Source organism: Bombina bombina, chromosome 3 (assembly GCF_027579735.1).
Source record: "Bombina bombina isolate aBomBom1 chromosome 3, aBomBom1.pri, whole genome shotgun sequence".
NCBI classification, from domain to species: domain Eukaryota; kingdom Metazoa; phylum Chordata; class Amphibia; order Anura; family Bombinatoridae; genus Bombina; species Bombina bombina.
In genome coordinates, this window is record NC_069501.1 from 793219545 (window position 1) to 793233412 (window position 13868).

The 13868-nt window shown below is 42.9% G+C and overlaps 1 protein-coding gene across 1 annotated transcript in view; it reads left to right on the plus strand.

The window, feature by feature from the left end:
• MGAT4A (alpha-1,3-mannosyl-glycoprotein 4-beta-N-acetylglucosaminyltransferase A) overlaps positions 1 to 13868 on the plus strand; it is a 429885-nt gene that overhangs the window by 324711 nt on the left and 91306 nt on the right. The window lies entirely within an intron of this gene.

Below are 13868 nucleotides of genomic sequence, written 5' to 3' on the forward strand. Positions count from 1 at the left end.
AGCTGGCAAGATTTCATAGAAATCAATGCTTACTTACATTTGTTTGATCAAAAGGAGTTAGATTTATGATTTTTTAGCAGGTGTTTAATGTCCCTTTAAGAGACCTGTGCATAAACGAATGGCTGCAAACCTCAATGAACTGAAGCAGCATTGTAAGAAAAATGGGCCAAAATTCCACCACAACGATGTGAGAGACTGATAAAGTCATACAGAAAATGGTTACTTTCAAATTATTGCTGCTAAAAGTGGTTCTATAAGCTATTGAATCATAAGGTGTACTTAGTTTTTCACTTCTCCATTTTGGCTTTATTTTTGTTAAATAAATCATGACACAGTGTAATTTGTCATGTGTTGTTGTTTATCTTAAGTTGTAGTTACCTAATTTTAAGACCTGCTAAGGACCAGATAATTTTCTTCTAGGTTAAAAACATTGTAATGTAAAGTATTTATATTAAAACACAATGAAACACATGAAATATTAATAAAATGTAATAAAAATTATATTTCTTTTTAATGACTCGATGAGTCCACGGATCATCTTAATTACTATTGGGAATACAACTCCTGCCCTGCAGGAGGTGGCAAAGAGCACCACAGCAAAGCTGTTAAATATCACCTCCCAACCCAGTCATTCTCTTTGCCTACATTAAGTGCAAGGAGGTGGTAAATTAGGTGTTAGAAAAAGATCTTCAATCAAGAGTTTATTATTTTTAAAAAAGTAGTACAGGATTGTGCTGCTTTGTTCTGGGGTGTAGCCGTAGTCCTTATCAGTCTCTTCAGTAGAGCAGTGGTGGCTTTAGAGCAATGGGAACTTGTGGGACATAATTCTCACTGCGCCTCCCATACATTTATGCTGCCCTAATCCTGATAGTCTGAATAGCATTACTCAGACCTTATCTTTTATCCACAGGGTTATGTGAGGGAGAGGACCTCTCAAACCTAGTGAAGCTGCCTTGCTGCCTGGCAGTTTAATAAGGTAAGTGCTGACTTTATTTTTTCTGGGACTAGATGTGAAAAGACTCAGAATAAGGTTGGGCACTTTAATTTCCTAGGAAAAAAGGATGACACTTATTTTTTTTCCTGGAACTAATAATATTCCTATGTATCATAAAGGGATCATATAGGGCAGCTCTGGCAGGCACTGGAGATTGAAGAGATTAGGCTCTTTGTGGTGATACTCTGTAGGGTTTTATTATGGAGTTTTTCACTTTAAATGTCGGATAACATGTTTAGTTAGTGTGAACACGCCCACGATGGGCGGGACTTGTGTGGCGGTAGTATTAGGTGCTGCGCACATACTTCTCTCAATTGTGAACGTAAGGGACAGAATACAGAGTGAGAGGAATCTTTCCTTGCCGTTTTTGTTAGTGAAATGGCTTATGGGGTTTTTACATTATCATCAACCTCAACCGGAATTACGATATTTCGGTTCCGGTTTCCATAACTCAATTATGTTCCGTAATCAAACAAGGGACTTAACAGCTATAGTTGAAGTATAGCTGTGTGATGTGTATTAAAGACAGTTTCGTTAGTAAAACGTGTCTTCAGTTCAGTTAACAAATCTGTTCCGTTTTTGTTTGCACAGAAATAAAGCAGTTCCTTTTAACATTTAAAGAAACAGTAACTGTTCCGTTTTTGTTTGCACAGAAATAAAGCAGGTTCTTTTTAGCAAATTAAAGAAAAAGTAATGTTAGTTTTTTAAGAAATTAAAATTGCCTAGTGGGTTGTGATAATAATATAATAATTTAAATTATTATATAGTCCGCCAGCCCTTTTATTTCCCTCAGGTTTGAGAGAACTCAAAGTGTCTAGGTTTTTTGCGCCGATATTATTAATTGAACAATGTTCAAATTATGACGCAGTTTTTCTCCTCAAGTGTCCCCATAACTTTTTTTATTAAGTGCCATGCCTTTCCTCACAATTCCCTTGCTACAGGGAGAGCGCTAGAGGAAATGTTAAAAATCAGTGTGTAGGGTTTCTGTCATGACTATATCTTTCCCAAACTTTCCCTCTCATAAGCTGAAGAGGAGGATATTTCGGTATCCTGAGGGTAAGATTTCAGATTCATTCAGTGTAAATTCTTCCTCTGATGCTGAAGTTGTATTCTTCAGCTTTAAGCTAGAGTACCTCCGTTTTCTGCTTAAGGAGTTTTTAGCTACGCTGGACAACTCTGTGCCCTCCATGGCGGAAGTTTTTCTTGTACCAGATAGGGCTAAAGTGATTATTACTAAGGAATGAGAGACAGTATCCTCTTTTTTTCTCCATTCCCTATAGTTATAAGATGTTCCTCACTATCAAGGAATATTGACAGACGGTACCAAAGGGGCAATTCCCATGATAGCCAAGAAAATCACTATTCCCATTGAAAATAGTTGTTCCTTTCAGGATAAGAGGTTAGAGGGGTCGCTCAGGGGTTACAATGTCCTCCTGAGGTTTGTATTGCTACTATCTTTAATGCTGCAGCATTCTGGATGCGTTGTCTGATCTAGTCAGACAGACTCTCCCTTCGGAATCTATTACAGGATAGGATAAAGGTCCTTCAGTTGGCTATCTCTTTTATTATAGAGCTTCCCTTCAGGTTATTATACTGGGAGCTAAGATTTCAGGTTTTGCCATATTTGTCCGCAGAACCTTATGGTTAAAATATTGAGCTGCGGATGTGTCATCTAAGTCCAAACTTTTGGCAATCCTTACAAGGGAGAGTCCTTGTTTGGGACCTGTTTTGACAGAGACAGTTTTTGACCTTACGGGAGAATTTTTTTCCCCTCAGGATAAGAGAAATAAACATAAAGGACGTCAGAGTTAATTTTGTTCCTTTAGAGATTTCAAAGAAAATTCTTCCTCTTCCTCCTCCAAGCAGGAGCAGTCCAAGTTTTCCTGGAGGCCCGGCCAATCTGGAGAAGGGTGTAAGCAATCCGAGAAGCATAATATTAAGTAACAAAGGCTTGGGTTTGAGATGTTCTAGATCCATGGGCTTTGTGTTCTAAGGATACAAGCTAGAGTTCCAGACCCTTTTTCTTTCAGGGCCAGGTTTCTGTAGGCTTTTCAAGATTTTCTGTAGGCTAGGCAAAAGGAGAGGTATTTTTACACTTGATACGGAACCTCTCTGACCTGGGAGTGTTTGTTCCTGTTCCGATGCAGGAAAGGGATCTGTTTTTCTCCTACATTGGTGTATCCGGTCCACGGCTTCATCCTTGCTTGTGGGATATTCTCTTCCCCTACAGGAAGTGGCAAAGAGAGCACACAGCAGAGCTGTCCATATAGCTCCCCTCAGGCTCCGCCCCCCCAGTCATTCTCTTTGCCGCTCTCAACAAGTAGCATCTCCACGGGGGTGGTAAAGAGTATGTGGTGTTAGTTGTAGTTTTTTATTTCTTCTATCAAGAGTTTGTTATTTTAAAATAGTGTCGGTTTGTACTATTTACTCTACAGCAGAAAGTGATGAAGATTTCTGCTAAGAGGAATATGATTTTAGCACCAGTAACTAAAATCCATTGCTGTTCCCACGCAGGACTGTTAACCAGAGAACATCAGTTGGGGGGAACAGTTTGCAGGCTTAACTGCTTCAGGTATGATCAGTCATTTTTCTAACAAGAAAAAAAAAAAAAGTGTGCTTTTTAATTATTTAAAGAGACAGTAACGTTTTTGTCAAAAATAATTTTTATTGCATTATAGTTCTGTTTAAGTCTGTTAACCCCTTAACGACCGAGGACGTGCAGGGTACGTCCTCAAAAAAAAGGCAGTTAATGCCTGAGAACGTACCCTGCACGTCCTCGGTGTGGAAAGCAGCTGGAAGCGATCCTGCTCGCTTCCAGCTGCTTTCCGGTTATTGCAGTGATGCCTCGATATGGAGGCATCCTGCAATAACCCCCCTTGGCCATCCGATGCAGAGAGAGCCACTCTGTGGCCCTCTCTGCACCGGACATCGGTGGCCGGTATCGTTGGTGGGTGGGAGCAAGTCTGGGAGGCGGGTGGGCGGCCATCGATGTGCCCAGTGGAGTGGAGGGGGGCGGGAGGGGCGGGAGCGCGCACGGGAGCGCGCGCGTGCACGGGGGGTGGCGGGCGGGTGCGTGCACGGGGCGGGAGCGGGAGGGAACCGCTACACTACAGAAAAATCAAGTACTTGAATTAACTTTTTGAAAGCTGTAAATAACAGCTAAAAGATGTGGAAGGGGTGGGGGGTTGATCTTGGGGGGGGGGAAGCTACACTGCAGAAAAGGGTTTTTATTTAAAAAAAAAGGCACATTATTCACTAAACTGGGTACTGGCAGACAGCTGCCAGTACCCAAGATGGCGCCCATTAAGGCAGAGGGGGAGGGTTAGAGAGCTCTTTGGTGGGGGATCAGTAAGGCTGGGGGCTAAGGGGGGATCCTACACAGCAGCATATGTAAATATGCTAAAAAAAATAAAAAAAAAACCCCCAAATATAGCTTTTATTTTAGTACTGGCAGAGTTTCTGCCAGTACTTAAGATGGCGGGGACAATTGGGGGGTGGGGGAGGGAAGAGAGCTGTTTGGGAGAGATCAGGGGGTCTCATGTTTCAGGTGGGAGGCTGAGCTCTACACTAAAGCTAAAATTAACCCTGCAAGCTCCCTACAAGCTACATAATTAACCCCTTCACTGCTAGCCATAATACACGTGTGAAATGCAGCGGCATTTGGCGGCCTTCTAATTACCAAAAAGCAACGCCAAAGCCATATATGTCTGCTATTTCTGAACAAAGGGGATCCCAGAGAAGCATTTACAACCATTTGTGCCATAATTGCACAAGCTGTTTGTAAATGATTTCAGTGAGAAACCTAAAATTGTGAAAAATTTAATGTTTTTTTTAATTTGATCGCGTTTGGCGGTGAAATGGTGGCATGAAATATACCAAAATGGGCCTAGATCAATACTTGGGGTTGTCTACTACACTACACTAAATCTAAAATTAACCCTAGAAGCTCGCTACATGCTCCATAATTAACCCCTTCACTGCTGGGCATAATATACGTGTAGTGCGCAGTGGCATTTAGCAGCCTTCTAATTACTAAAAAGCAACGCCAAAGCCATATATGTCTGCTATTTCTGAACAAAGGGGATCCCAGAGAAGAATTTACAACCATTTAAGCCATAATTGCACAAGCTGTTTGTAAATAATTTCAGTGAGAAACCAAAAGTTTGTGAAACAATTTGTAAAAAAGTGAACGATTTTTTGTATTTAATCGCATTTGGCGGTGAAATGGTGGCATGAAATATACCAAAATGGGCCTAGATCAATACTTTGGGATGTCTACTAAAAAAAATTATATACATGTCAATGGATATTCAGAGATTCCTGAAAGATATTAGTGTTCTAATGTAACTAGCGCTAATTTTGAAAAATAATGGTTTGGAAATAGCAAAGTGCAACTTGTATTTATGGCCCTATAACTTACAAAAAAAGCAAAGAAGATGTAAACATTGGGTATTTCTAAACTCAGGACAAAATTTAGAAACTATTTAGCATGGGTGTTTTTTGGTGGTTGTAGATGTGTAACAGATTTTGGGGGTCAAAGTTAGAAAAAGTGTGTTTTTTTCAATTTTTTCCTCATATTTTATAATTTTTTTTATAGTAAATTATAAGATATGATGAAAATAATGGTATCTTTAGAAAGTCCATTTAATGGCGAGAAAAACGGTATATAATATGTGTGGGTACAGTAAATGAGTAAGATGAAAATTACAGCTAAACACAAACACCGCAAAAATGTAAAAATAGCCTTGGTCCCAAACGGACAGAAAATGGAAAAGTGCTGTGGTCATTAAGGGGTTAAACATGTCTGAGTCGTCAGATAGCCTATGTTCTGTATGTCCAAAGGCCAAGGTGGTTCCCCCATTAAATTTATGTGTGAAGTGTGCCATAGCGTCCAAACAGCTTAAGGACAGTACAATCACACTTAAAAATATAGCCCAAGATGATTCTTTAGCTCAAGGTAGTGAAAATAGCTTGCTTTCCTCTCCTTCTGTGTCAACACCAGCTATGCCCGCGCAGGCGATGCCCAGTACATCTAGCGCACCAATTGCGATTACTATGCAACAGTTAGCAGCAGTAATGGATAATTCTATCGCAGCATTTTTATCCAAACTGCCAGCTTTCCTAGGAAGCGTGATTGCTCAGTTTTAAATACAGAAAATGAGCAAGTAGACGCAGAGGATAATTTATATGTAGTGCCCTCACATCAATCTGACTTGGCGGTGAGGGAGGGCTTGTCTGAGGGAGAAATTTCTGACACAGGAAAAGTTTCTCAGCAGGCAGAGCCTGATACCATAGCATTTAAATTTAAGCTAGAACACCTCCGCGCTCTACTTAAGGAGGTCCTGGCTACTCTTGATGATTGTGACCCTTTGGTGGTCCCAGAAAATTGTGTAAAATGGATAAATTCTTAGAGGTCCCAGTACACACTGATGCGTTTCCGATACCTAAGAGGGTGGCGGATATAGTGAATAAGGAGTGGGAGAAACCAGGTGTACCTTTTGTTCCCCCTCCTATATTTAAGAAAATGTTCCCCATTGTTGACCCCAGAAGGGACGCGTGGCAGACGGTCCCTAAGGTAGAGGGGGCAGTTTCAAAGCTAGCTAAGCACACAACTATACCAATAGAAGACAGTGGCGCTTTCAAAGATCCTATGGATAAAAAATTAGAAGGTTTATTTAAGAAAATTTTTGTACAACAAGGTTTTCTTCTTCAACCAATTTCTTGCATTATTCCTGTAACCACTGCAGCTGCTTTTTGGTTTGAGGAATTAGAAAACTCGCTGCAGAAGGAGACTTCTTAGGATGAAGTCATGGATAGAATTCACGCCCTGAAGTTGGCTAATTCTTTCATTACAGATGCCGCTTTTCAGTTAGCTAAATTAGCGGCGAAAAATTCTGGTTTCGCAATAGTGGCACGTAGATCGCTTTGACTAAAATCGTGGTCGGCGGATGCGTCGTCCAAAACAAAATTATTTAATATTCCTTTCAAGGTAAGACCCTATTCGGGCCAGAGTTGAAAGAAATTATTTCAGATATCACTGGGGGAAAGGCCATGCCCTTCCACAGGATAGACCTTTCAAAGCTAAAAATAAGTCTAATTTTCGTTCCTTTCACAATTTCAGGAACGGACCGGCTTCTACCTCTACAGCCACTAGGCAAGAGGGTAACGCACCCCAGCCCAAACCAGCATGGAAACCATTGCAAGGCTGGAACAAGGGTAAACAGGCCAAAGACCTGCTGCTGCTACCAAGACAGCATGAAGGGGTAGCCCCCGATCCGGGACCGGATCTAGTAGGGGGCAGACTTTCTCTCTTTGCTCAGGCCTGGGCAAGAGATGTTCCGGACCCCTGGGCACTAGAAATTGTCTCTCAGGGTTATCTTCTAGAATTCAAGGACCTTCCTCCAAGGGGAAGGTTCCACTTGTCTCGCTTATCTTTAGACCAGATAGAGAGACAGGCATTCTTACATTGCGTAGAGTACCTTTTAAAAATGGGAGTGATAAACCCAGTTCCAACAGCAGAACAAGGACTGGGATTTTACTCAAACCTGTTTGTAGTTCCCAAAAAGGAAGGAACTTTCAGGCCAATTCTGGATTTAAAGATCCTAGACCAATTACTCAGAGTTCCATCATTCTAAATGGAAACCATTCGGATTACCAGTTCGTGGCTCTTCCCTTCGGATTGGCCACTGCTCCGAGAATTTTCACAAAGGTGCTAGGGTCCCTTCTAGCGGTGCTAAGGCCAAGGGGCATTGCAGTAGCACCTTAACTAGATGACATTTAATACAGGCATCGTCTTTTCACAAAGCAAGGGCTCATACGGACATTGTTCTAGCCTTTCTAAGGTCTCACGGGTGGAAGGTGAACATAGAAAAAAAGTTCTCTGTCCCCGTTCACAAGGGTTCCCTTCCTGGGAATAATAATAGACTCGGTAGAAATGAAAATCTTTCTGACAGAGGTCAGGAAACTAAAACTTTTGAACACTTGTCGAGTTCTTCAATCCATTCCTCAACCCTCCATAGCTCAGTGCATGGAGGTAACAGGACTAATGGTTGCGGCAATGGACGTGGTTCCTTTTGCTCGAATTCATTTAAGACCATTGCAACTGTGCATGCTCAAACAATGAAATGGGGATTATGCAGATTTTTCTCCCCAGATTCAAATAGACCAGCAAACCAGAGACTCACTCCTCTGGTGGTTGTCTCAGGATCACCTGTCTCAGGGAATGAGTTTCCGAAGACCGAAGTGGATCATTGTCATGACCGACGCTAGCCTCTTAGGCTGGGGCGTGGTCTGGAAGTCCCTGAAGGTTCAGGGTCTATGGTCTCGGGAAGAATTTCTTCTCCCGATAAACATTTTGGAATTGAGAGCGATATTCAATGCGCTCCAGGCATGGCCTCAACTAGCGGAGGCCAAATTCATCAGTTTTCAGTCGGACAACTTGACAACTGTTGCGTACATCAATCATCAGGGGGGAACAAAGAGTTCCCTGGCGATGAGGGAGGTATCCAAGATCATCAAATGGACAGAGGATCACTCCTGCCATCTATCAGCAATTCACATCCCAGGAGTGGACAACTGGGAAGCGGATTATCTGAGTCTTCAGACTTTCCATCCGGGGGAGTGGGAACTCCACCCGGAGGTTTTTTTGCTCAGCTGACCCAGCTATGGGGCATTACAGATCTGGATCTGATGGCGTCACGTCAGAACTTCAAAGTTACACGTTACGGGTCCAGGTCCAGGGATCCCAAGGCGACATTGGTAGATACCTTAGTAGCGCCTTGGTCGTTCAATCTAGCTTATGTCTTTCCACCGTTTCCCCTTCTCCCCCGGCTAGTAGCCAGGATCAAGCAGGAGAAGGCTTCGGTAATTCTAATAGCTCCTGCGTGGCCACGCAGGACTTGGTATGCAGACCTGGTGAATATGTCATCGGTTCCACCATGGAAGCTGCCTTTGAGGCAGGACCTTCTAATTCAAGGTCGATTCGAACATCCAAACCTAGTTTCTCTGCAACTGACTGCTTGGAGATTGAACGCTTGATTCTAGCTAAACGTGGGGTTTCGGAATCAGTTATAGATACTCTGATCCAGGCTAGAAAGCCTGTCACCAGGAAAATTTACCATAAGATATGGCGGAAATATCTTTGCTGGTGTGAATCCAAGGGTTACTCATGGAGTAAGATTAGGATTCCAAGGATACTATCTTTTCTCCAAGAAGGATTGGAGAAAGGTCTGTCAGCTAGTTCTTTTAAGGGACAGATATCTGCTCTGTCTGTTTGGTTACACAAGCGTCTGGCAGCCATGCCAGATATTCAGGGTTTGTACAGGCTTTAGTCAGAATCAAGCCTGTCTACAGACCTGTGGCTCCTCCATGGAGTCTAAATTTAGTTCTTTCAGTTCTTCAAGGGGTTCCGTTTGAACCTCTACATTCCATAGATATTAAGTTATTATCTTGGAAAGTTTTGTTTTTTTGTAGCTATTTCTTCTGCTAGAAGAGTTTCTGAATTGTCTGCTTTGCAGTGTAATTCACCCTATCTGGTGTTTCATACAGATAAGGTCGTTTTACGTACCAAACCTGGTTTTCTTCCAAAAGTGGTTTCCAATAAGAATATCAACCAGGAAATAGTTGTTCCTTCTCTGTGTCCTAATCCAGTTTCTAACAAGGAACGTCTGTTACACCATCTTGATGGGGTTTGTGCTTTAAAGTTTTATCTAAAAGCAACTAAAGTCTTCAGACAAACATCGTCCTTGTTTGTCGTCTATTCTGGCAAGAGGAGAAGTCAAAAGGCGACTGCAACCTCTCTGTCTTTCTGGCTGAAAAGCATCATCCGGTTGACTTATGAGACTGCTGGAAGGCAGCCTCCTGAACGAATTACAGCTCACTCTACTAGAGCTGTGGCTTCCACATGGGCTTCCAAGAATGAGGCTTCTGTTGAACAGATTTGTAAGGCAGCGACTTGGTCTTCACTGCATACGTTTGCCAAATTTTACAAATTCATTACTTTTGCTTCTTCGGAGGCTATTTTTGGGAGAAAGGTTTTGCAAGCAGTGGTGCCTTCCGTTTAGGTTACCTGACTTGTTCCCTCCCTTCATCCGTGTCCTAAAGCTTTGGTATTGGTTCCCACAAGTAAGGATGAAGCCGTGGACCGGATACACCAATGTAGGAGAAAACAGAATTTATGTTTACCTGATAAATTTCTTTCTCCTACGGTGTATCCGGTCCACGGGCCGCCCTGGCATTTTGGTCAGGTTTAAATTTATTTTTTGTAAACTACAGTCACCACTGCACCTTATGGTTCTCCTTTTTCTCCTAACCGTCGGTCGAATGACTGGGGGGGCGGAGCCTGAGGGGAGCTATATGGACAGCTCTGCTGTGTGCTCTCTTTGCCACTTCCTGTAGGGGAAGAGAATATCCCACAAGTAAGGATGAAGCCGTGGACCGGATACACCGTAGGAGAAAGAAATTTATCAGGTAAACATAAATTCTGTTTTTTTTCCAATCTGTTCGTGGTTCCCATGAAGGAGGGATCTCAAAAATCTAAACAAGTTTCTCAGAGTGTTGTCCTTCAAGATGGAAACTATTCGTTCCATTCTTTCTCTGGTCCAAGAGTGTCAATTTATGACCACGGTGGATTTAAAGGACGCATACCTGCATGTTCCCATCCACAGGGACATTCACAAGTTTCTAAGGTTTGCATTTCTAAACAAACACTTCCAGCTCGTGGCTCTTCCATTCGGTCTTGCCACAGCTACCAGAATTTTCTCAAAGGTTCTGGGATTCCTACTGGCGGTTCTCCGATTGCAAGGCATTGCAATGGCAACTTATCTGGACGATATTCTAGTTCAGACGCCTTACTTTCAACAAGCAAGATCACTCGCGGAAATATTGTTATCTTTCCTGCGGTCTCAGATGGATTCCAACTACAAGGGTAGTTTTCTTGAGAAGCCTAATAGACTCCTCATTAATGAAATTTTTTCCGACAGAAATCAGGATATCAAAGGTTTTCGATTCTTGCCTAGCACTTCAGTCCTCTCCTCAGCCATCTGTGGCTCAGTGCATGGAGGTAAGTGGGTTGATGGTAGCGGCAATGGATATCATCCCGTTCGCCCGTTTCCACCTCAGACTTTTGCAGTTAATCATGCACAGGCAGTGGAATGGAGATTATGCGGATCTGTCTCCGTGATTACAGCTGGAGCAGGAGACAAGGGATCTCTACTTTGCTGGTTGTCTCAGGATCATCCCTCTCAGGGAACCTGCTTTTGCAGATCTTCCTGGGTGACTGTGACAACAGATGCCAGCCTTCTGGGACAGGGAGCAGTTGGGGTCTCTCTAAAGGCTCAGGGAACATGGACTCAGTTGGAGTCTGTTCTACCCATAAACATTCTGGAATTGAGAGCAATCTTCAGTGCTCTCCTGGCCTGGCCTCAGTTAGCTTTGGCCCGGTTCATCAGGTTCCAGTAAGAGAATATAACTCCCTGTGGCTCACATCATCCGTCAGGGAGGAACTCGTAGTTCCTTGGCCATGACAGAGGTAGTCAAGATCACTCAGTGGGCGGAGACCCACAATTGCTGTCGGTTGGCGATCCATATTCCATGAGTGGACATCTGGGAGGCAGACTTGCTATGCAGGCAGACCTTTCACCCGGGGGAGTTGGGACTCCATCCGGAAGTGTTTTCCAGCCTGATTCTCAAATGGGGTCAGTCGGAATTTTATCTCATGGCTTCTTGGAAGAATGCCAAGCTTCCGTGGTACGGGTCGAGGTCAAGGAACCCTCAGGCTGTACGGATAGACGCTCTGACAGTACCTTGGAATTTCAGTCTTGTATACCTATTTCCTCCGTTTGCTCTTCTACCTTGAGTTATTGCTCGAATCAAACAGGAGAGGGCATCGGTGATCCTCCTCACACTGACGTGGCCTCGCAGGATTGGCATGCAGACCTGGTGGACATGTCATCTCTTCCACCTTGGAGACTTCCGTTGAGAAGGACCTTCTAATCAAGGGCCTTTCTTTCATCCAATTCTAGTTTCTCTGATGCTGACTGCTTGGAGATTGAACTCTTAATTTTATCTAAGCGGGGCTTTTCAGAATCGGTCATAGAGACCATGATTCAGGCTCGTAAACCTGTAACTAGAAGGATTTACCATAAGATAGGGCGTAAATATCTTTAATGGTGTAAATTCAAGGGCTACTCCTGGAGTAGAGTTAGGATTCATAGAGTTTTGTCCTTTCTCCAAGAGGACTTGGAGAAAGCATTATCAACTAGTTCCCTAAAGGGTTACATTTCTGCCTTATCTATTTTGTTACAAAGCGTCTGGCAGATGTTCCAGATGTGCAATCCTTTTGTCAGACCTTGATCAGGATCAGGTTTGTGTCCAAGCCAGTTACTCCTCCATGGAGTCTTAATTTGGTTTTCAAAGTTCTTTAAGGGGCTCCATTGGAGCCTAGGCATTCCTTAGATATTAAGTTGTTATCTTGGAAAGTTTTTTATTTCTTGTTGATATTTCTTCTGCTCGCAGAGTATTAGAGCTCTTGGCATTGCAGTACGATCCCATTACCTTATATTTAATTCAGATAAGGTAGTTTTACGTACTATATTAGGATTTCTTCCTAAAGTTGTTCTGATTGAGACATTTATTAGGAGATTGTTGTTCCTTCCTTGTGTCTAAAATTTGGACGTGGTCCGTGCCTTAATATTTTTTCTGCAGGCATCTAAGGATTTTCGGCAGCCTTCTGCTTTGTTTGTGGTTTTCTCGGGAAAACGTAAGGGACAGAAAGCTACGTCTACTTCCCTTTCTTTTGGCTAAAGAGCATCATATGTTTTGCATATGAGACAGCTGAACAGCAGCCTCCAGACAGAGTTACGGCTCACTCCACGAGGGTTGTTGTTTTCCTCATGGGCATTCAAGAATGAAGCTTCTGTGGAACAGATTTGCAAAAAACACCTGGTCCTCTCTTCACACTTTTTCAAAATCTACAAATTTGACACTTTTGCCTTGGCTGGGGCCGCTTTTGGGAGAAAGGTTCTTCAAGCAGTGGTGCCTTCCGTTTAGGTTCCCTGTCTTGTCCCTCCCGTATCATCTGTGTACTCTAGCTTGGGTATTGATTCCCAATAGTAATTAAGATGATCCGTGGACTCATTGTGTCATTAAAAAGAAAAGAAAATTTATACTTACCTGACAAATTTATTTATTTTTTGACACAAGTCCATGGCCCGCACTGTTTTTAAAGACAGGTTCTTGGTTATTATAAACTTCAGACACCTCTGCACCTTGTTACTTCCTTTCTCTCCCTTACTTCGGTCGAATTACTGGTTTGGGAGGGAAGGGAGGTGATATTTAACAGCTTTGCTGGGGTGCTCTTTGCCGCCTCCTGCACGGCAGGAGTGGTATTCCCAATAGTAATTAAGATGATACGTGGACTCATCGTGTCAAAAAAGAAATAAATTTATGAGGTAAGCATAAATTTTCTTTTCCTGTAAAATACATATGTATACATACACATATTTAAGCCCTCCCCAGTCAAATACATTGCCATACATCATATCCCTTTTAACCCTTTAACATTTTTATTAATCCCCAAGCGGGTCTAATAGATGCACTAGCAGTGCCCTGGAGGTTCAAACTCATATATCTTTTTCCTCCATTACTGCTTCTTCGTCGAGTGGTGGCTCGCATCAAGCAGGAGCGGGTATCAGTAATCCTGATTGCTCCATCGTGGCCGCGAAGGACGTGGTTCACGGATCTAGTGGGGATGTCCTCATCTCCTCCGTGGAAGTTACCTTGTCACAGAGACCTGCTGATACAAGGTCCATTTGTTCATCAAAATCTAGATTCTCTGAGGCTGACTGCGTGGAGATTGAACGATTAGTCTTAGCCA